The sequence below is a fragment of the Giraffa tippelskirchi genome, chromosome 10, assembly GCF_054371585.1.
Source record: "Giraffa tippelskirchi isolate mGirTip1 chromosome 10, T2T-mGirTip1v1.2.pri, whole genome shotgun sequence".
NCBI classification, from domain to species: domain Eukaryota; kingdom Metazoa; phylum Chordata; class Mammalia; order Artiodactyla; family Giraffidae; genus Giraffa; species Giraffa tippelskirchi.
In genome coordinates this window covers 97,539,558-97,563,834 of record NC_137284.1, presented here as the reverse complement: position 1 = coordinate 97,563,834, position 24,277 = coordinate 97,539,558, and the positions used below count along the sequence as shown (strand labels likewise).

The following is a 24,277-nucleotide window of genomic DNA, read 5'->3' as shown; positions in this document are numbered from 1 at the left end:
GGAGAAGGCAATGGCACCCCACTCCAGTACTCTTGCCTGGAAAATCCCATGGACAGAGGAGCCTGGTAGGCTGCAGTCCATGGGGTCACTAAGAGTCGGACGACTGAGCGACTTCACTTTCACTTTTCCCTTTCATGCACTGGAGAAGGAAACGGCAACCCACTCCAGTATTCTTGCCTGGAGAATCCCAGGGACGGCGGAGCCTGGTGGGCTGCCGTCTATAGGGTCGCACAGAGTCGGACACGACTGAAGCGACTTAGCAGCAGCATTGTGTTAATTATTGCTATACAGCAAAGTGATTCAGTTATACATATATCTAACTCTTTTTTTATATTCTTTTTCATTACGGTTTAGCATAGGATACTGAATATACTTCTTTGTGCTATGTAGTAGGACCTTGTTGCTTTTCCATTCTATATATAAAAGCTTACCTCTGCTAACCCCAACCTCCCACTCCCCCTTGGCAACTACCAGTCTGTTCTCTACGTCCCTGTGAATCAACATTCTTCAAGAACCTTCCTAAAAGGCCTGCAAACCTGTTCACCTGCTAAATTCGGTCATTATGTAGTCTTAGAGTTACAGCTAGATGCAAGGAGTGACTGGGAAATGTAGTCTTTAATTTTTTGTCCCCAGTATACCCAGCTAAAAACCAGGGTTCTGTTAAGGAATAAGGAGAGAATGGATGTTGATAGGCCACTAATAGTCTCTATACAATGTGTTTGTAAGACCAGTATCAACTAGTGTTTTTTATGGAATAAGCCATTTCATCTTTCTCTTTTAGTGATTAATCCAATAAAAAGATCTATCCCTGACACAGCCATCCACTCTGGGTCCTTTGATCAAATTTTACTCTACCAATTTCAGTAAATTCAACATTTATGGACCATCAGTGTTGTATGAGGCATTTGCTTAAGGAAAGTAAGAGATACAAAGATTTACAAATCCTCGCCTAATTTACAATTTTATTGGAAAAGGAAAATAAGGACAGAAATCCTAACTGCAATAGGTTACTATAACAGGCATATAAATTAAGAAATCTGGGAGTTCAGCACATAATGAGATTCATTATTCTAGAAGGCTTTAAAGAAGATTTAGTAAAAGAAGATACATATGAATTGGGCCCAGATGGATAGACAGGAAAAGGATATTTCAAATGGAGACAGTCATGTCAGTAAAATACAAGAATGGTTCAGGAATAAAAGAGATTAATTTGAACATAATAGTATTTGTACAAGACATAGTACTATGTCTGTTAATAATAAGCCTTGGTGTGTGATCTACTGTGAGCCTCCCTGCCTGCAACATAATGAACTTTCTTATTCTCTCATGACTCTGGGAAGTGTTTGGAAACTGCAATATGGGGTTAGGTGATGGGAGGATACAATCAGGATAAAAGAGGAGTAGGGCATCCTTTGTCCTTTTTTGGCTTCCAGCCCCTCACCTCTGGCCATGCCCCGTCCCCCAACTCCTGTCCTGGGAATGAGCCCATCCAGAACCCTCCACGCCCACAGATAGGATGCAATACAGAAGCTGCAGAAGCTGCACTCGGTGGTTATCTCTCTAGGAAGAACACAGTACACAGTCAGGCACATAGGACTGCAAACATATTGTGAATGAAGACTCACGTGACTCTCATGAAGCTAAGGTGCCTCCTCCAGACAGGACTCAAATCATTAAAGGCCTTTAATGTCACCTTAAAATGTTAAGACATGGGGAGTGACAAAAAGCTTTCAAAACATAGGGGCAACAAAATCAGGACTGTTACTTGGAATAATAATTCCAACAGCATTGACTCGAAAAGGAAGTGTTTCAAACACTCTGTTAAGAGACTCCATTTTGTCTAGTTAACTAAAACAGGAGCTACAGCTGTACTGAAGGAGAGTGACAACAGGTCAGCAGCCCGTGATCACATTGCACTGTTGCTTTATGATGGTGTTTGATGGCACAATTGTTTACAACCCTCTGCTTTCTTCCCTGCCTTATCATTAGTGTTACTTTAGAATAATGAAGCCTGTTCAATCCATTAACTCCACTAACATTTGATCTCCCCATGGACTGAGGTTAAAAATTAATTACTCTTCCAACATATTGATTACATGACTATAAATATAAAAACAGGACTACAGAGCAACTAGAGGGACCTTTGTTTAAATAGCATGTTTGCTCTATTTAAAGGAGAGAATTAATGTTGAAGCACCTTCCTGCTAGTGGAAGATGAAAAGCGACCCTAGAGTGCCATCTAGTGTTCACAATATATTTAAATACAGTGAATCAAAGAAAGGTCTGGTTTCAGATACTGTGTGAGGCTTCTTCCTGTTAGAAACTAGGCAACATCTGACTTTTTTTTTTTAATTGAAGGATAATTGCTTTACAATATTGTGTTGGTTTCTGCCAAACATCAACAAATGTCTGACTATTAAAAGAGCAAATTCTTCCACTGCCTTTACTGCTTGTTGTCTGAATACAGTTCTCAATTTTGAACAAATACTCATTTTGGAACTTCACCGTGACAAAGGCCTCAGTTCAGCTTCCAGGGAGTGGTGTGTTAACAGAACTGGAGGGCACTGTTTGCAGCTTTGTATCATCCCTCATACAATTCTCTCTTTTTATCTTTCTAGGAAGAAGTTGGCCCTAAGATACAGCTAGATTTTCACTCTTTATTGTTATCTCTTTAACCAGTTTCAGACTAGTTTAAGACCATTTATCTTTAACTAGTTTCAGACTATTTCACCTAATTAAAAGTGAACTCATAATATTTCATGAATTAGAGGATGAATAGTATGGAAGAGGTTAAGAACTGGTGTTAAAATCTCCTGCCGTGGAAATTCATTGTTACTGAGGTGGCTCATATATCAGAGCACTGCCTTTTGCAGACATTAAAATTCACTTTGTTTCGTGTCCCTAATACTGCCCAGCCCTTGGGAAGCACGAATCTGACATTATATTAGGCAATTCACACTGACCTAGTAACTCAAAGCAATCATCACTGGTAACTTAAAGTGACTACACTCCAAGTGAAATAGAGCCCAAGGTCACAGTTGTAAATCTTGCCACAGAAAGGCCAAAGATTATAATCTTTATGCCAAGTGCTGCAGATTCCTTTCTGCTGAGCAGAGTCATATTTCAAAGACTTTACTAATTTGAAACCTATAGGCGGTTGTGACAATAGCAGATATGGCTTAGATGACATCAAACACAAATTTTAAAGAATACCGGTAAATCAGTGGAAAAAGGGCAATTACATTTATTATAGCTGAGGTTGAGATTTTACAGTGCTAGCTTCACTTTATACTGAAATTAGATTATCATAACATTTATGAATTGAGAGGCTAACAAATAATTGAATCATGCTTAATTAAGAAGGCGTGTGATCCTTTTTCAGTGTATATTTATACAATTTGCAAGCCGACTCTGAGTTTGCTATGATTATTTGTAAACCAGGGGTTTTAATTCATTTGGAGCTTTTTGCTCTTGCAACCAAAGTCAGAAGTTTGATTTCTAAACAAAATAGACAGCTTCAACGATGGGTCCCTCCAAGCATCTTATCAACGTTTCCTCGGTGGGCTTTGGGACAGTGAATGTGTAAGTTGGCCACTGCTAAAGAAAAACATTTTTTTAATTTGTTGTTATTCAACATTTATTACATAAGTAATGTATGCTTCTTGTGTGTAAAATAATCTTAAGATGTAATTTTTTAAAAGGTAGCATTCTTGCAGATTCTAGCAATCCTCTCCAGTTCTACTCTGTTCCAATAGATGCTCTCACTTCCATATTTTCATGCCTTTCATAGAAATATAAACATATATGTTGATTTTAGAGCTTTTAAGCAAAAATAAGATTATGCTATGTACATAATCTGCAGCATAATTTTTTTTTTCACTTAGCAGTATAACACAGGTATTCTGGCATATAGCTCAGTCTTTTTCATTGCCTGGTATTTTTTAGAATGTGTGGTTCCAAATTCACTTAATCATACCCTTCTTCCTGAGCGTTCAGGTTGTTTCCAGGTTGTTTTGTTTTATTTAGCATTACAAACAATACTGCAAAAAAAAAAAATTCTCACACATAAACTAATATACCAGCCTTTTTATCCTTGTAGGATACAGCCCTGAAGATACAAAAAAGTAATAAATAGTTTGGGCAGCCTCTAATATCATGTAAAATATTTGCAGTTGAAAGAGAAGTTTTCTCTTTTGACACACAATAAATCTGCACATGTTTCATAACAAAAAGACATGACACATTTTCTCTAGATCTGAAGTTCTGGAGAAAACATTAAAAATGGAAAAGAACAACTCTTTATGTTGACATTAGGATCCTCAATATACTCTCTCCCAAAATTGCATTCTATGAAGTGATTTCATAGGATGTAACAACATTAAGTTCTTATCACTGCTCTGTAACCCCATTATGAGTTAAGTAAAAATCTAAACAAAATGTCCTTGGCTCAGCTACTCCTGAAAAGAGCATTTCAAAAAAAAGTTATTTCAACTTGTTTTTCTAAGAAGAGGACTAACTTGAATGATAGGAAGACCACTAGACTTGGAGTCAGAGAATTAGGTTGAAGGCCTGGCTGGGTCACTTTTTAATAGCCAGTGTTTACTGAGAACTTACTATGTGCCAGACATAACACATAATCCTTTATGTGGATTAACAGATACACTCTTCACAGTAACTTGATGAGGTATATACTATCATTATCCTTGCTTTATAGATGAGGAAACTGGAGCACAGAGAGTTGAAGAACTTTCCCAGGATCGCATAGCTAATAAATCGTTAAACTAGGAATCAAACACAGGCAGTGTTACTCCAAGAATCCATGCTTTTAATCAATGTTCTGTAAGTGGGTAACCTTCAGCTCTTTCCTTCCTAGGACTTAGATAACTTATCTGGAACATGAGGATAATAAACCTATTCTACCTATTTCCCTAGGTCATTTTGAGGAGTGAGATCATTATATGTAAAAGTCTCAGTAAGTTATAAATCATTACAGTTTTCAATTTCTTTTCTGGTTTTCAGAAATGAGAAAGATGCTGCTGCTGCTGCTGCTGCTGCTGTTTAGCCATGTCCACCTCTTTTGTAACCCCATGGACCGTAGCTCACCAGACTCCTCTATCCATGGAATTCTCCAGACAAGAATACTGGAGTGGGTTAACATTTCCTTCCCCAGGGGATCTTCCCAACCTGTGCATCAAACCCATGTCTCCTGCACTGACAGGTGGGTTCTTTACCACTGAGCCACCAGGAAAGCCTGAGTAAGATGCATCCTAGGCTAAATTCCAAAGTAGATGTATCTTTTCAACTGAAGTGTTTATAGTTAGATAAAATCACCTGGCATTGACTTTATAAGATAACTGTACTTTAAAAGTGGGGATGATGACCTTTAGATACAGAATATAAGTATAGCATGTGGAATGCATAGGAGATCTAGAATCAGAGATTCAAACCCAACACTGGCTTCAGCTCTTACCAACTTTGTGACATACTCTCTTATTCGTCAAACTTCCCATCTGTAAAACACAGTTCCTATCTCACGGGTAATGAAAGTAGCATACCTGCATGTGCTTTGTAAACTACCAAATAATAAGCTGTTGTTTGTATTACTGCCATATCAAAGAAGAGTAATATACATGTAGCTCACTCAGGAGAAGGAGAAGGAAAGGGTGCCACTAGCAGGGAGTCAACCCCAGTTGCCTCAGTGGCTCAAAAACACTGGAGACACAGTGGGGGAAGGAGAGGGTGGGGTGAATGGGGAGAATAGCGTGGAAACGTGTGCATTACCATATGTAAAATAGGTAGCCAGTGGGAATTTGCTGTGTGACACAGGGAGAGCCTGAGTTTGATGACTGTGGCTTTTGTCATATTTTATTTTGCCAACCATAGTTGGCTGAGGCTATTGCCTTGAGTCTCTGCCAATCACATGGAAATTATTTTTTCATTCTTTGTTTTCATTCAAGTACCAATATATTTGCTGAACATCTGCCATATGCCTAGCATTGTGGCATTCGTAATAAACAGTGGGAATAGAATATAATCGAAATAAAGTCCCTGTCCTTATGGAATTTACATTCTAGTTGTTTAGTCACTTAGTTGTATGCAACTCTTTGCAATGCCATGGACTGCAGCCCGCCAGGATCCTCTGTCCATGGGATTTCCCAGGCAAGAAGACTGGAGTGGGTTGCCATTCGCTCCTCCGGGGTTCTTCCCGACCCAGGTATCAAATCTGCGTCTCCTGCAAGTCTCTTGCATTGCAGGTGGAGTCTTTACTGCTGAGCCACTGGGAAACCCTTACTTTCTAGAAGAGAGACATAAACAAAAGATAAATGAATACACAAAAAATTAAACCAAGTGATAAGAGCATGGCCTAAGTGCTAGAAGGAAATTAACAACCATAGGTAAGAAGATGGATTGGGAGAGACCCACTTTGGATGGGGTAGTAGAAGTGAAGATGGCATCATGAAGATGGACAAGGGAAGACAGATTTAAGTTTTAAAGAAACCACCTGCAATGCAGGAGACCCAGATTTGATCCCTGGGTTGGGAAGATCCCCTGGAGAAGGGAATGTCAACCCACTCCAATATTCTTGCCTGGAGAATTCCATGGATAGAGGAGCCTGGCAGGCTACAGTCCATGGGATTGCAGACTCAGACATGATTGAGCAACTAACACTTTAAAGGCAGAACCAGTGTAACTTGATGGATCTGTTGACAGATATAAGGAAAGAGAATTAGAAGATGACTATTAGTCTTCTGCAATAGACAATCGAAAGAACTGTGTCACTATTTACTTGTTCATACGTGAGATGTTGGAAGAGTGGTTGTGGAAATCAGGAGTACCATTTAGGATATGGTGATTTTTAAAAGTCTTTAAGTCAATCAAATGTCAAGTTGAAAATGTGAACCCAGAGCACAAAGGCAAGTTCTAGACTGAAGGGGAAAAACTGGGATGTCTTTTTTCGGGGGAGGGATGTCTTGACAGTACTGAAAACCATAGGGATATATATTAAGCTGTTGAATATTACTTTTCCCTTGGTTATTGATGTATTAATCAATAACAGAAGTCTGGAAACTATCAAGAATGGAGTTTTTAAATCCCTATTAGTGAAATTTCAAGAACACTATAATCCTCAGGAAAAATATTTTGGACCAGAAATTGAAACAGATTTCTTAGACTCTGGAAAGTTATGCCTATGGAGTGATCTGCCATTCTGGTTGGGACAAGATGAACTGGAATGAGGTCGAACTTGGACCAAGACAGACCTGGATTTGAATTCCAGTTCTCTCATCGTGAAGTTATGTGGCTTTAAGGAAGTTTCTTGTCCTTTTCATCTTCTGTTTAATTACCTAAACAACAAAAATTAAAATGCCTACCTTGTAGAGTTGTTGTGAAGGTTACAAATAATATATGCAAAAAATGCCTAGCACAGGATGGTACTCAGCAAATTGTAGCAACATTAAATTCCATTTCTTCCCTACATCGTAAGATATCTTGAAAGACACCACCTCTGCTTTCATACCTCATTCTCCCCTTCACTCCAGTCAAGTTTCCCATCCCTCCAATTCCACAGGATCTCCTCTGGTCAGATCACCAGTGGTGTTAAATTTGTCCTCAGTTTTGCACCCCTTCTCCACAGCGTTTTGACCCAGGTGATCACTTCTCCCTTGCTGATTACCTTTCTTCTCTTGGCTTCAGTGACACCATACCATTCTGGTTTCCTGCCTGTATCACAGAAAACTCGTTCTCAGTCTCCTTTGCTGGATCATTTGCCAACTCAGACTCAGTGTCTCAAGTTCAGTGCTAGAGATCCTTTTCTTTTGTGGCCTCACTCTCTCCAAAGGATGTTATCCAGTCCTGTCATTTTTAAATACATCTATACACTCCCAAATTTCCGTCTTCCCCTGAACTCCAAATTCATACATTCAGCACCTCTTTGGCATCTTCATGTGATGAGCCCATCAGTTTTAACAGATAAAAACCAGAATTCTTGACCTACCCCACTCAAGTCTTCTGCCATCTTAGTAAGATGGTGTCATAATCCACCTAGTGGTACTCTACCAAAATCCTACCCGTCAGCACACATTCTCAACTCTACTTCCAAAGTATATCCACAGACTGTTTCATCTGTGCTGCCAACCCCCAAGACCCAGTCCTCAGAGTTTCTTACCTAAATTATTGTTCAAATGGTCTCCAAGATTCCACTACAACCCATTCTTCCATAGCAGCCAGAATGAACTTGTGAAGATATAAATCAGGTCATGTCACTTTCACATCTTAAATCTTTAACTGGATTTCTTAGAATGAAGTCCAAGTTGTTTACCCTGGTTCATGAAAGCTTACCTGATTGACACTCAGCTTCCTTTCCAATCCCTCTCATTCACCCTACCCTCCTACCTCACCGACCTTCTTTCTTTCCTCTAAGCTTATTTTCCCATCAGGGTCTTGCCCTCCTTGTTTTCTCTGGCTAAAACTCTCTGCGCCAGATCCTGTCATGTTGGGTCCTTTCTCATCATTCTCAAAGAGGCCTTCCTGATTATCCAGTCTAAAATAGCACCCACTCCCCTCAGTCATGCTCTGCCACATAACCCTGCCTTATTTTCATTTTGTTATTTATAGCTATTTGAAATGTTCTTGTTTATCTCTGTGTTTACTTCTGTATTATCCGTCTACCCTCCACTAGACTCCAAGAAAGCAGAGATAGATCTCTCTTTTTCATCTCTGTACCCTTGAGAACCTAGATGGAAGCTGACATACAACAGACTCCCAAATATGTGTATCAAATGAGCGAATGAATGAGTGAACAGTAGTTGTTATTGCTCTACCCTTGTACACCTGAGACTCAGATGCTGTGGAATATCATCCTCTACCTGGCCCAATTTTTGTCACTTGACTCATTTTTTTCTGCATTACCCAAATGCTTTTTCTTCTCTTTCCCAAGGCCCAGCTAGTTATTAAATTCTGTCAAACATCTATTTCTCTCTTGTCCTCTCCCACCCATGTCTACTGCTTAACCTCAGGATCTCGTCATCATTTACCTTAACATTATAGTCTCTTCATTGTTCTATCTCCCTCTAGCCTCATTATTCTTAAATCTAATATTGAATTTTTCTAATATACTAATTTCAGTTAGTAGCCTTCAGAATCCCCACTTTTTCTTAGATTCCTAGGTAAGGTCCTCTGTGATTGGGCCCCTGCCTTCAGTGAACATCACAGTTCACAAATTGCCCTATGCTCCAGCCATTCCAAAATGACTTTCAAATGGCTTCCAAATTTCACCTTTTTGCTCTGGTACAGACTATTCCTCTTTCTGGAAATGCCCTTCTACCAACCTATACCCTTCCCATCTGTATGTTAAACTCATAATCTGCCTTTACTAACCAATTTAAGGACCTCCCCTTATGCAGAATCTTCTCCAATCTACCAAATCCATGTTAGTCTTTTTTGCCTGTATGGCCTCTTTAACATACTCTCGTTATTTTACTTTTCTAGCTATATGACAATTATTTACTAGCTTGGTATCATGTAATGAGCTCTGTGATAACAGATACTATGTTTTATCTTTGCATCCCTAGCACTCATCCTGGGATATTATAAAATGTCATTGATAAATATTTGCTTATAGAGAAAAACAAAGAATCTAAAGACAAATGCATTCAGCAAACCAACAAACATGAATTATGAAAAATAAGTTGTGTTTCTAAACCACCATTTAGAAAGTATCAATGAAAGATGTCATATGTTATTACTCTTAAGTATTTACCAGTAAGGAATGATGGGAAAACAGAAATTATATATTCTGAAAACCTGCTTAATGATTTTGATCAAAGCTCAAAGACTTGGAAATCACACAGTTTTGAGAACTGTTTGTCATTGAAATGCCTCTCCTCTCCATTTGCCGTTTTGAAAAAAGCCAAGTAACAAATCTTTATTTTGCATGCATCTTACAGTTGCTTTGATTAAAAGAATAGCCAGCAGTCTGCTTACTATGAGCGGTCTAGGTTGTTTTGGAATTCCTGAATTAAATGCACAAATCAGTTCTTCTAATAGTCCTTGGAAATACAGAGCAACCAAGCAACTGCTAAAAGGCAGGGAGATGCTTGATGTTCTTTTGGTGAAGCCTGAAAATACTAAAAAACGCTGGAACCATTGCACTGCAGAGTCAGTGTTAACTGGAGAACTGCACTAAAAATATAAGGCTCTTTTTTTTTCCACTGTTATTCCCTAAAAATATCTGAAAATCTACAATAGGATGTACATCTAAAGTATACCATGAGATCTCTCCTGCACAAAACAGAAAACAACCTTCCCCACTTCTCAAGGCCTGTCCTTCCTACTACTAAAGTTAGGATATTATATTTTTTTAAATCCTTGTTAAAAAGCACCTATTGAAGATGGCGGAGGAGTAGGTAGACATGGAATACATCTCTCTCCACTGATACATCAGGAATACACCTTCAGATACAGAAGTGCATACAGAATGCCAGCTGAGAACAGACAGGAGTACCTGACCAGTGGAAAAGAATATATTGACCCACGTAAAACTCAGTAGGACGAAGGAACTAGGTGGGGGAAACGGGAGTGTTAGTAGAACTGGACCTGCCCTCGGCAGGTGGGGGACCTGAAACAGGGGTCCGACCCCCACATCGGGGCAATTGTCTGAGTCAGAGAAGAAACATTTAAGGCTAAGAGGGAAACAGCTGATCTGTGGCTGCCTAAATGGAATGAGAATCAGATAGTCCTTGCCTCAGCCATACATACCACAGATGGCACAGTGACTGGGAGCTGGAGCTCAGGGATTGTGGAGCAATCCCAGGACGAGGACGGCTGTTGACTGCAGAGAGACGGAGGGAGGGGATGTGAAGGAGGAGACTGTGGTGGTAAATGCCTGTAGAGGAAAGCCGGGCAGCCAATGGAATCAAGGTGACACTGCTGAGTCACGTGTAGAGGGTGGAGCCATCACCATAGCCTCTCCCTCTGCCCCCCCAGGCTAGCATTGGCAGCTGAACAATAAGAGAGGCTGGCCCATCAAACGCCTGAGGCACTGAACTACAGAGTGACCCCACCCAGGGTGCTCCTTCAAGTGACTGATGCACCAAACTACAGAGTAGGACCTCAGGCAGGGAAGCCCTCTATGTGTCTGATGCACGGAATAACAGAGAAGGACCCCAGGCAAGGAAGCCCTCTAAGTGCCTGAATGGGCAGAACTTTGGAGAAAGACTGGCCAAAGAGGCCTTCTGATCGCCAGCTTCAAGAGCCTCGAAAAAAGACTCTGATAGGGCCATACCTGCAGCAGAGGCAGTCCGTGTTCCTGCACACTTGGCGCCGCCAGGGTCCCTGCAAGCCAAGCAGGAGCTCTACCTTCACGTTCACTCTCGCTGGGGCAGAGTTGCCACGGGCAAAAAAAGTCTTGTGCCTATATGCAGGGTCTTGGATAGTGTCCGACTCTTTGCGACCCTGTGGCCTGTGGCCTGCCAGCCTTCTCTGTCAGGGAGGGGGTTCTCCAGGGAAGAATACTGGAGCGTATTGGCCAATACTGGTTGACATACCCTTCTATAGCACTATATTTCCTGCTGCCCTAGCTGCCAACTCCCCTGAGTACCTGGTGCTGCCAGAACCCCTGCGTCTCAAACAGCTGCACCACCTCCACACAGGGGCAAACCCAAGTCCTCCAGGGCAGCCTCAGGAGCAAACCCCAGTGGACGACCCATATCCGGAGGTGGAAATAAAACCACAGTTGAAACCCAGGGGCAGTGTGACTAAGGAATAAGACCCAAAACCCTCCCACCAGCTGTATAAGCTGAAGATTAAATCCACATGATCAACTAGGCAGACTCTGTGTCCGTGGAATATATTAAAGGTCATTGAGAACTCCCACAAAAGAAAACGAACTAGTTCTGATAGCTGTGGACATTGGAGGCAAGAACACAGAGGAGTAGGAGCAGATTAGAATCTAAGCTGCCCCCACAGCAGGTCCAGAGATCAACACAGTGTTAGAGGGCATCCTAGGGAGGTGAAGTGGACTGTGACTCCCAGCGAGGGAAAGGACTCTGACAGCCGTGACTCAAGAAAAACATTTATTATTCTTACGTTTTGACTTGTTCTGTAGATTCTTTTGGATTTTTTTCTTTTTTTTTTCCTTTTCCTCCCCTCTGTTGTACTTGTCAATTTTATTGGCACTATGGAATCTAACTAAGCTTTTGAGCTTTTTTTTTTCCTTCTTTTTCTCAGTCACATTTTATATTGTTGTTATAAACCTCTGCCTCTATGTTGGGCTTTTGCAGTTCTGGGGAGTGTTTTTTTTGTTTTTTTTTAATTTTTTAAACCTATTATTATCTTTTCTACATTTATTCCTTTGTTTGCTTTTCCTACTGTTCTTTTCCCTTTGCAGTTAATCTTAAATATATATAAAATCTTCTTTATCTACCTCTATTTAACTTTGCATATCTCTTTCTTTTTCTTTCCTTTAGTCTCAACATATTTGTTAGTTTTATTTTCATTGCATTATACCCCGATTGGCACCTTGCTTTAGTTTTGTTTTCCACTTTGTGCTTTAGTTAATTTTGTTCTGGTAGACATAATTTTTGGTTCCCTTTGTTTGCCAGGTCAATCCATTGTACTTTATTTTTGTTGGACTGTTTTGATTTTGCTTATGGGTGTGTATGTATATCTGTATATTCAGTCACACTTTTTATTGTTGTTATAAACCTCTGCCTCTATGTTGGGCCTTTGCAGTTCTGTGGAGTTTTCCTTTTTTTTTTTCCTTTTCTCTTTCTTCTTCCATTTTTTTCTTTTTTATAATTTTAATTTTCTTACACCTGTTATATTTTTTCTACATTTATTCCTTTGTTCCCCTTTCCTACTGTTCTTTTCCCCTTGTGGTTAATCTTTAATGTATATAAATCTTCTTCATCTACCTCTATTTAACTTTGCATAGCTATTCTTTCTTTCCTTTCCTCTCAACACATTTGTTAGTTTTATTTTCATTGCTTTATTCCCCAGTTGGCACCTTGCTTTAGTTTTCATTCCCAGTTTGTGCTTTAGTTAGTTTCATTCTAGTAGATATAATGTTGGGTTTCCTTTGTTTGCCAGGTCAATCTATTGTACTTTATTTTCATTGGACTGTTTTAATTTTGCTTATGGGTGTATATGTACATGTGTATATTCAGTCACACTTTTTATTGTTGTTATAAACCAACATTCGAATTATAGGGGTCCCAGAAGAAAAAGAGAAAGAGAAAGGGTATGAGAAAATTTTTGAAGAGATTATACTTGAAAATTTCCCCAACATGGAAAAAAATAGTCAGTCAATTCCAAGAGGCACAGAGTGCCATACAAGATAAACCGAAGGAGAAACATGCCAAGACACATACTAATCAAACTAACAAAGAAAGAATATTAAAAGCAGCAAGGGAGAAGCAACAAGTAACATACAAGGGAACCCCATATGCTTAACAGCTGATCTTTCAGCAGAAACTCTGCAGGCCAGAAGGGAATGGCAGGATATATTTAAAGTACTGAAAGGAAAAGATCTACAACCAAGATTACTGTACCTGGCAAGGATCTCATTCAAAATTGATGGAGAAATAAAAAGCTTTTCAGATTACCAAAAGTTAAGAGAATCCAGTACCACCAAACCAGTTTTACAACAAATGTTAAACAGACTTTTATAGTCAGGAAATACAAGCGAGAGAAAAAAAAAAAAAAAAGATCTACAAAATCAACCCCAAACAATTAAGAAAATGGCAATAGGAACATATATATCAATAATTACTTTAAATGTAAGTGCATTAAATGCTCTAATCAAAAGACACAGACTGGCTGAATGGATACAAAAACAAGACCCATATATACGCTGTCTACAAGAAACCCACGTCAGACCTAACGACACATATAGACTGAAAGTGAGAGGTTGGAAAAATATAGTCCATGCAAATGGGAAGCAAAAGAAAGCTGGAGTAGTAATCCTCATATCAGACAAAATAGACCTTAAAATAAAGAAGATTACAAGAGATAAGGAAGGACACTACATAATGATCAGGGGATCAATCCAAGAAGAAGACATAACAATTGTAAATATCTATGCACTCAACATAGGAGCACCTCAATACATAAGACAAACACTAACAGACATAAAAGGAGAACTTGACAGTAACACAATAATAGTAGGACACTTTAACACCCCACTCACACCAATGGACAGACCATCAAAATGGAAAATTAACAAGGAAACACAAGTCTTAAATGATACATTAGATGAGATGGATCTCATTGATATCTTCAGGACATTCCATCCAAATGCAGAAGAATACACCTTTCTCTCAACTGCACATGGAACATTCTCCAGGATAGACCACATCTTGGGTCACAAATCAAACCTCAGTAACTTTAAGAAAATTGAAATTGCATCAAGCATCTTCTCCAACAACAACGCTATGAGACTAGATATCAATTACAGGAAAAAACTGTAAGAAACACAAACACATGGAGATTAAACAACACATTTTTAAATAACCAACAGGTTACTGAACAAATCAAAAGGGAAATCAAAAATTTTCTAGAAACAAATGACAATGAAAACATGACAACTCAAAACCTATGGGATGCAGCAAAAGCAGTCTTAAGAGGCAAGTTTATAGCAATACAATTGTACCTCAAGAAACAAGAAAAACATCAAATAGACAGCCTAACTTTACACCTAAAACAATTGGAAAAAGAAAAACAAAAATCCCCCCAAAATTAGTAGAAGGAAAGAAATCATAAAGATCTGAGCAGAAATAAACGAAAAAGAAATGAAAGAAACAGTAGTAAAGATTAATAAAACTAAAAGCTCGTTCTTTGAGAAGATAAACAAAATTGACAAACTTTAGCCAGACTCATCAAGAAAAAAATAGAGAAGGATCAAATCAACAAAATTAGAAATTAAAAAGGAGAGGTTACAACAGACAATGCAGAAATACAAAGGATTATAAGGGACTATTAGAACAACTATATGGCAATAAAATAGATAACCTGGAAGAAATGGACAGAGTCTTAGAAAAGTTCGATCTTCCAAGATTGAACCAGGAAGAAATAGAAATTATGAACAACCCAATTACAAGCACTGAAATTGAAGCTGTGATCAAAACTCTCCCAAAAAACAAAAGCCCAGGGCCAGATTGCTTCACAGGAGAATTCTATCAAACATTTACAGAAGAGCTAATGTCTATCCTTCTAAAACTCTTTCCAAAAAATTGCAGAGGAAGGAACACTTCCAAACTCATTCCACAAGGCCACCATCACCCTGATACCAAAACAGACAAAGACAAAACAAAAGAAGAAAACTATGGGCCAATATTACCGATGAACACAGATGCAAAACTCAACAAAATTTTAGCAAACAGAATTCAGCAACACATCAAAAAGCTCATACACCGTGATCAAGTTGCATTTATTCCAGGGATGCAAGGATTCTTCAATATATGCAAATCAATCAATGTGATACACCATATTAACAAATTGAAAGATAAAAGCCATATGATAATCTCAATAGATGCAGAAAACGCCTTTGACAAAATTCAGCAGCCATTTATGATTAAAACTCTTCAAAAAATGGGCATAGAAGGAACCTACCTCAACATAGTAAAGGCCATATATGATAAGCCTACAGCAAACATTACTCTTAATGATGAAAAACTGAAATCATTCCCCCTAAGATCAGGAACAAGACAAGGGTATCCACTTTCACCACTATTATTACATAGTTCTGGAAGTCCTAGCTACAGCAATCAGAGAAGAAAAAGAAACAAAAGGAATCCATACTGGAAAAGAAGAAGTAAAGCTCTCAGTGTTTGCAGATGACATGATACTGTACAAAGAAAACCCCAAACATAGTGTCAGAAAATTACTAGAGCTCATCAGTGAATTTAGCAAAGTTGCAGGATACAAAATTAATACACAGAAATCACTTGCATTTCTATATACTAACAATGAAAAATCAGAAAGAGAAATTAAGGAATCAATCACATTCACCATTGCAACAAAAAGAATTAAATATCTAGGAACAAACTCACCTAAGGAGACAAAAGAACTGTACACAGAAAATGACAAGACACTGATGAAAGAAATCAAAGATGACATAAACAAATGGAGAGATATTCCATGTTCCTGGGTAGGAAGAAAAAATATTGTGAAAATGACTATACTACCAAACCCAATCTATAGATTCAATGTAATCCTATCAAATTACCAATGGCATTTTTCACAGAGCTAGAACAAAAAATTTCACAATTTTTATGGAAACACAAAAGACCCCGAATAGCTAAAGCAGTCTTGAGAAAGAAGAATGGAGCTGGAGGAATCAACCTTCCTGACTTCAGATTATACTACAAAGCTACAGTTATCAAGACAGTATGGTACTTGCACAAAAACAGAAATATAGACCAGTGGAACAAGATAAAAAGCCCAGAAATTATCAAAAAAGGGGCATAGAAAGAACCAACCTCAAGAGAGTAAATGCCATATATGATAAGCCTACAGCAAACATTACTGTATAATGAAATAAACACATGCACCTATGGGTACCTTATTTTTGACAAAGGAGGCAAAAATATACAATGGGGCAAAGACAGTCTCTTCAATAAATGGTGCTGGGAAAACTGGACAGCTACATGTAAAAGAATGAAATTAGAACACTTCCTAACACCATACACAAAGATAAACTCAAAATGCATTAAAGACTTAAATGTAAGACCAGAAACTATAAAACTCTTAGAGGAAAACATAGGCAGAACACTCGATGACATAAACCAAAGAAAGATCCTCTATGACCCACCTCCTAGAGTAATGGAAGTAAAAACTAAAGTAAACAAGTGGGACCTGATTAAACTTAAAAGTTTTGAACAGCAAAGGAAACACTAAGCAAGGTAGAAAGACAACCCTCCAAATGGGAAAAAATAATAGCAAATGAAACAACTGACAAAGGATTCATTTCCAAAATATACAATCAGCTCATACAACTCAATACCAGAAAAACAAACAATGCAATCAAAAAGTGGGAAAAAGACCTAGACAGACATTTCTCCAAAGAAGACATACAGATGGCTAACAAACACATGAAAAGATGCTCAACATTGCTCATTATTAGAGAAATGCATATCAAAACCACAATGAGATATCACCTCACAACGGTCAGAATGGCCATCATCAAAAAGTCTACAAAACAATAAATGCTGGAGAGGGTGTAGAGAAAAGGGAATGCTCTTGCACTGTTGGTGGGAATGTAAATTGATACAGCCACTATGGAAGACAGGATGGCAATTCCTTTAAAAACTAGGAATAAAACCACCATATGATCCAGCAATCCCACTCCTAGGCATTTTCCCGGAGGAAACCAAAATTTAAAAAGATACATGTATCCCATTGTTCACTGCAGTACTATTTACAATAGCTAAAACATGGAAGCAACCTAGATGCACATCAACAGATGAGGGAAAAAGAAGTTATGGTATGTACACACAACGGAATATTACTCAGCCATAAAAAGGAACACATTTGAGTCAGTTCTAATGAGGTGGATGAACCTAGAACCTATCATACAAGTGAAGTGAGTCAGAAAGAGAACGATAAATATCATATTCTAACATACATATATGGAATCTAGAAAAATGGTTCTGAAGAATTTATTTACAGGACAGCAATGGAGAAACAGACATAGAGAACAGACTTGTGAACATGGGGAGAGGGGAGGAGAGGGTGAGATGTATAGAAAGAGTAACATGGAAACTTATATTACCATATGTAAAATAGATAGCCAATGGGAATTTGCTGTATGGCTCAGGAAACTCAAACAGGAGCTCTGTATCAGCCTAGAGGGCTGGGATTGGGAGGGAGATGGGAGGGAGGTTCAAAAGGGAGGGGATATATGTATACCTATGGCTGATTCATGTTGAGGTTTGACAGAAAACAATAAAATTCTGTAAAGCATTTTTCCTTCAATAAAAAAATAAATTTAAAAATATTTAAAAAGCACCTGTTAAGGTTTATTCTCTGCAGAAATTCTCATTACTCTGTTGGCTGTATTAGTCTGTCAGATTTTCAAAGAAAAAGCAGTTCCCAAGAGGTGAAAAGAGTAAGAAACAGGAAGCTATTGACAGAAAAAGAATTCTGAAAAGGGAGGAACAGAACTGGATGCAAAATTCAGTCTACTTTTGACTAAAGTTGTTATGCAACTTTTACATAACAGATGTGGTGATGAAAACCTGCATATAAAGGAACCAGAGCAGTGGCTTTCCAATGTGATAAGAGTTAGGATTTGTTGACCTGAAACAGACTGCCAGATATTTCTCAGGAAAGAGGAGTTTATTTGGAATCAGTTGTTCAGTCACTTAGTCATCTCTGACTCCCTGCAACCCCATGGACTGCAGCACGCCAGGCTTCCCTGTCCTTTACTATTTCCCAGAGTTTGCTCGAACTCATGTCTATTGAATTGGTGATGCCATCCAATCATGTCATCCTCTGTCATCCCCTTCTCCTCCTGTCTTCAGTCTTTCCCAGCTCAGGGTCTTTTCCAATGAGTTGGCGCTTGGCATCAGGTGGCCAAAGTATTGGAGCTTCAGCTGCAGCATCAGTCCTTCCTATGACATCAGTAGAGAATTACAGTTCTGCAGCCATGGCGAGCCACAGGCAGGTTCCCACAGGGCAAGGGAAAAAGAAATCTTTTATAGAGGGAAAAGGCATTTGGGAGGTCTGTAGTAAACAGAGTCCATAATTTTTCATTGACTGAGTCCTTGCCAGAAGAGAAGTTTTTCTTCTTGGGGCTTGCTGGGCCCTGCTGTTGTTGCAGGGCATGGCAGCTCCCCCTTCTGGTTACCCAACTGTATTTAACTGAGGTTTCTCTTAATTCCTTTTTACAGATTAACCCTCAAGAGTCTCTGGGGCTCGAGATGATTCTCAGTCTCCAAAGAAAATCATTCTTCGTGTTGTGCTAATCTTGCAGTGACAAAGACAGAACTCGTAAGTTTTAATGACTTGCATAAGCATCAGAGATTAAAAGCAAATATAGAGTTCCTAGCTTGGAGTGGGCTTCATTTGTAATGCCTTACATGGGACCTGACTGAATAAGACCACCCTACTTTTGCATTTTCATTAAAAGTGTGAGAAAACCTTAAAAAAAACAAGAACTCTGACTAAAAGGTCAGAACCAGAAGGAAAACCCACAATAATGAACTGTTTTGCTTGTGGAAATTTAAGAAACAACATGATATACAAAACTGCCTGTAGTTAGTACACCAGGGTCAATAAGCCCCCCATGTAACAGATTATAGAGTTTAAATGGTAGGTACATTAGAAGGGATACCAAAACTGAATATCAAACATCTCTGAGGTAGAAATGAGTGGCAGTGTAGAAGCTGGAAGTGGAGAGATTATAGGCGGCCCAGTGAAAAATTATTATAATAAGTAAAGTCTCTTTTCAGACACAGAATAGAGCAAGTATTAAGTTGGTTATCAAGATCAGCTGTTAACTGAAAATGTATTTATAAGGGCACATTCAAGGTTTTAAAAATGACTTTCAAAAGCTATAGCTAGCCTCCTGAAAAGAACAGTAATAGTAAATCTTTAATAGTGAATTGATGGTGACAATACTTATTGCCTAGAGCATACCTGAGTATATTCATTTTCTAGGGCTGCCATAACAGAGTACCACAACTAGATGGCTTAAAACAGTAGAAAGTTATTCTCTCACAGTCAGGCAGCTAGAAGTCCAAAATCATGTGTAGCCAGGGTTATGCCCTAAGGCTGAGTAGAAGCCTTTCTCACCTCTCTCTGTCTTCTAGTGGTGGCCATAAATCCCTGGTGCTCCTTGGTTTACAGCTACATCACTACAATCTATCATCACACGGCATTCACCTTATGTGTCTCTTCACATGATGTTTTCCTTCTCTTCCAAACACAGCAATCATACTGTGTTGACCTTTGAGGTCATGCTTCTCTTCCAGACAACTCTGATTTGCTCTTTTCCCAATTAGATGAACTGTTTCCTATTTGGTTTTGTTGTTGTTGTTTAGTTCCTCAGTCATATCCGACTCTTTGCAACCGCATGGACTGTAGCCTGCCAGGCTCTTCTGTCCATGGGATTTTCCAGGCAAGAATACTGGAGTGGGTTGCCATTCCCTTCTCCAGGGGATTTTCCCAACCCAGGGATCAAAACCCTGTCTCCTGCATTAGCAGTTCACTAATTGCTTTTATATTAACTTGATTACATCTACAAAAACCTTATTTCCAAACAAAGTCACATTTCCAGGTGCTGGGGGTAGAACTTCCACATATCTTTTTGAGGGGCACAATTCAGCCCACAAGACCCAGGATCCTTTCCCTTGATCCAGCTTCCGATGATAATCTAAAATAGGTTAAGTCCTAAAATAAAATTGTCCCAACCTCTAAAATAAATATTCCAAGCTCACTAATTCCAAACGAGACCTGACATCTGTGTTTTACCATAACCAATATTCTTTTGGTAATCTTATGAAACTAATCATATGGGATCTGTTTCTAAAATACCTTTACCTTTGATTTACATATCATGTAAATAGATTAGTACTTTGTACATTCATGTTTCTTTTGCTCCACCTATAGTTCCCTTACATGTGTCTATTCTTGTTTGTTAGCTCCCAGAAGGCAGTGACTAATCAATGCTTTCTTCTCTCTTTCCTGTTAAGCTCTTTAGAGGGAGACCTACAGCAGAGTTCTTTGGACCCCTAAAGATAAAATTCATACTTAGCAGCCTGGTGGGATTGATTCTACGTCGGGTAGGTTCACGTGCAGCCACACACTGTATTTGGAAACTTCTTTTACCTTCTAACTCAGACTTTGAGCTACGTGACCTAAGTATAATAACCCCACTCCTCCCTTATAAAGATTTTTATTTCAAAAATCCCATTGCCCTCCTTTTAATCTGATTTCCCTAAACCTGTTCTCCCATGAATACATCAAGCATTTCTCTGTATGACTAAATACCAAATATGGCCAAGTTCTCTCCATTGACACTCCTGTGGCCCAGACAAATTAAGAGATATAGTTGAATATCTGCTTAGGTGGTCCAGGAATATTTTCTTCATTGTCATCATTATCATACTCATTCCTGTCGTCATTTACAAAGTGCTTAACAAGTATTTTCTCACCAAAAACCCTGTTAGACAGGTACTTTGTCATCCTAATTTAATTTACAGACAAGGAAAACTAAAGTTCAAGGATGTTAAGTAACTCACCCAAGATCACACAGCAGTAAGTGGTGGAGCACCAGATGTCATGGCGTCCAAGGAAGCTTATCTGCTTGAGGACACAGAGGACTACAGGAGGCTCTTACCTAACTTCACCCACAAGTGGCTGGTAGCTAGGACCCAGATAAGATGTTGTGTTATAAAGAAAAGTTGTATGTATAGGAAGAAAAAATAAGTATTATAGTATTGGCTGTAGGTTATAGAGTAGTTGACAGCCTCCTGGTTAAGCAGGAAAGCTGTGCTTGTGCAAAATTAAGTTGAGAGAGAAAGAAAAATGAGGGACCTTTGAGGTCATGCTTCTCTTCCAGACAACTCTGATTTGCTCTTTTCCCAATTAGATGAACTGTTTCCTATTTGGTTTTGTTGTTGTTGTTTAGTTCCTCAGTCATATCCAACTCTTTGCAACCCCATGGACTGTAGCCTGCCAGGCTCTTCTGTCCATGGGATTTTCCAGGCAAGAATACTGGAGTGGGTTGCCATTCCCTTCTCCAGGGGATCTTCCCAACCCAGGGATCAAAACCCTGTCTCCTGCATTAGCAGTTCACTTTTATTTCTGAGGATTAATTTAGAAACTAATTTCCCTAAAAATGTCATGAGTGAGCCAATAAAAAATAATGGGGAGAGAGGTGGGGAAAGAGTGAAAATAAAAATACTAAGTTTAAAATAATGTTAGAGAGGTGGGGAGTGAAACTCGCTCAGTCGTGTCTGACTCTTTGCAATCCCATGGACTATACAGTTCATGGAATTCCCCAGGCCAGGATACTGGAGTGGGTAGCCTTTCCCTTCTCCAGGGGATCTTCCCAACCCAGGGATCAAACCCAGGTCTCCCACGTTGCAGGTGGATTCTTTACCAGATGAGCCACCAGGAAAGCCTGGAAAGGAGAGGGAATGAGGCAAAATGAAAATCTTTATAAAACTCCTATTAAAAGAACCTAGAAAGGTTTCTCCCATGTAAAAATTTACTCTCATTATTCTGCTGGCTGTGTTTGTCAGATTTCCAGAAAGTAAACAATGACATGTAAATTCCAAACATGTAAACCAAACAGTTTTCTGTTGCAAGCATAAGGCTATAGATTGTATGTACTGCCCTGCATTCTCTTTGGAAGAAAAAAATATTTGTTAGTGTTTGTTTTTTTTGTTATCAAAAACACAGCAGATCCTGATGGTAATTTTGGTAAATCGGTCATTTAAAGTATATATCAGTCTGCCCTCATTCTGGTCAGTAAGACTACTTTTACTTTCTGTTTGAATACAAAAAAATATATATGCCATTCACTGATATGTGGCTTCCTTTTCAAAATCACTTTACATATGATAATGTTAAAAATACTATTAATATTTGCTGCATAAGGTCAAGAGGGAAGGAATCAAATACAACTCTGTAACCCTTACTAAAAATTTCATTTCAGGTGTAATTTTTTGTTTTGCTTTCTGTTTGTCTGTTCTTTTATTCCTTTCTTTTCCAAGAAATTTATTTATACAATGAATTCAAAATATCTTAAGACCAAAGAGCTTCTGAGACTCTTTCTGCCAAGAGCTGGATTGATGCAATCTTGACAAGTGAGAAGTTCACTTTGGTCTTTCACCCTTCTCATTTTTACCTCACTCTCTCTGTTTTTTTAATGAATTTCTCACTGAATCTCTTGCTGTGTATATATGTTAATGTAATTAAGATATTTGAATTGTTTAAGTGGACTCTGGTAGATGCAGTGCTAAGCCTAGAAGAATAAATGTTGAGGATATTTAAATGGTTGAGATGATCAGTGAGATCTTTTTGGTGAGTGCAATTTTGGTGTTCCTCCAATCCTGCCATGAAGCATTGTGCTATTCTACCTCCATTCCAGGCTTTGACTTGATTGTTCCCTTGACTTTAGGCAGGACTAAGTTAAACTTACCATGTATATGCCTAGCAAGAAGTGGGCCTACTATCCATGTGTCTAATCATGGTAACAGTAGTATGTTTTTTTTTAAAGGAAAGACAGACCCTGATCTGAGTTTGTTTCTTGGGGTTTTTTTTATTTAAAAAAAAAATTATCTATCTATTTTGGCTATGCTGGGTCTTCTTTGCTGCACAGGCTTTTTGCTAGTGACAGCAAGCAGGGAATGCTCTCTAGTTGCAGGGCAGGGGCTTCTCTTTGCATTGGCTTCTCTTGCTGCAGAGCATGGGCTCTAGGGCAGGTGGGCTTCAGTAGTTGTGGCATATGGGCTCAGTAGTTGCAGCTTGCAGGCTCTAGAGCACAGGCTCAGTAGCTGTGGCTCATGAGCTTAGTTGCCCTGTAGCATGTAGGATCTTCCCTGACCAGGGATCGATTCTATGTGTCCTGCATTGGCAGGTGAATTCTTTACCACTGAGCCAGGAGGGAAGCACCAATAGTATTATTTTTGAATTGTTATATTACATGTTCAAGACTTGCAGAGAATAAAATAGTATCTATTCATCATGGCTGGTATATATTGAAACTTCCTAAGTATCAAGAATGTTCCAAGCATTTGACTGTTATTATCTGAAGTAATTCTCTCAAGAACCTTTTGAAGTAGGAATTAAGTTTACCATAGGAAATTGCTGATATTTGACTGCCTATAACCTATAAAAATGACAATTTCATATTTTAGACTAATACTATTACCCCATTTCACAGAAGAGTAGACTGAGGCTTGTGAAGATTAAGGAATTTGCCTGAAATAAGTGATGGAGCCAAATATCTGAATCCAGGCAGTGTGAATTCAAAGCCCACAGTCTTAAAGATGTTTGAATGACATAGTGTCAGGGAATGTTTAACTTTAGGATTCCTGTTTGTTGTTTTCTGTTTCTCATGAACTCTCTATTCCTTATCAGTTCCTGGTAAGACAGGAAAGAGTGGAACGGCACGCTGTTCCCAGGACTGAGGTCATGGGACGGAACACATGTCTGATTTCCTTCAGTATCTTTTACCCTATTGTAAAAGTATTTAGTCATGACCTTTTACTCAAGTTATGGATTGTCTTCTGGCCTTGTGATGATTGTTATTCCCTTGGTAACGGTTGTT

General features: G+C 38.8%; 1 long non-coding RNA gene across 1 annotated transcript in view; it reads left to right on the top strand.

The window, feature by feature from the left end:
- The window catches only part of LOC145524847 (uncharacterized), a 40,922-nt gene continuing 16,645 nt past the window's right edge, over positions 1–24,277 (top strand). Inside the window, exons 1-4 of the long non-coding RNA XR_014067882.1 lie at positions 1–3,582; positions 5,020–5,218; positions 18,888–18,987; positions 20,691–20,780. This is a non-coding gene — a long non-coding RNA (uncharacterized LOC145524847). The remainder of the gene's footprint in view (positions 3,583–5,019; positions 5,219–18,887; positions 18,988–20,690; positions 20,781–24,277) is intronic.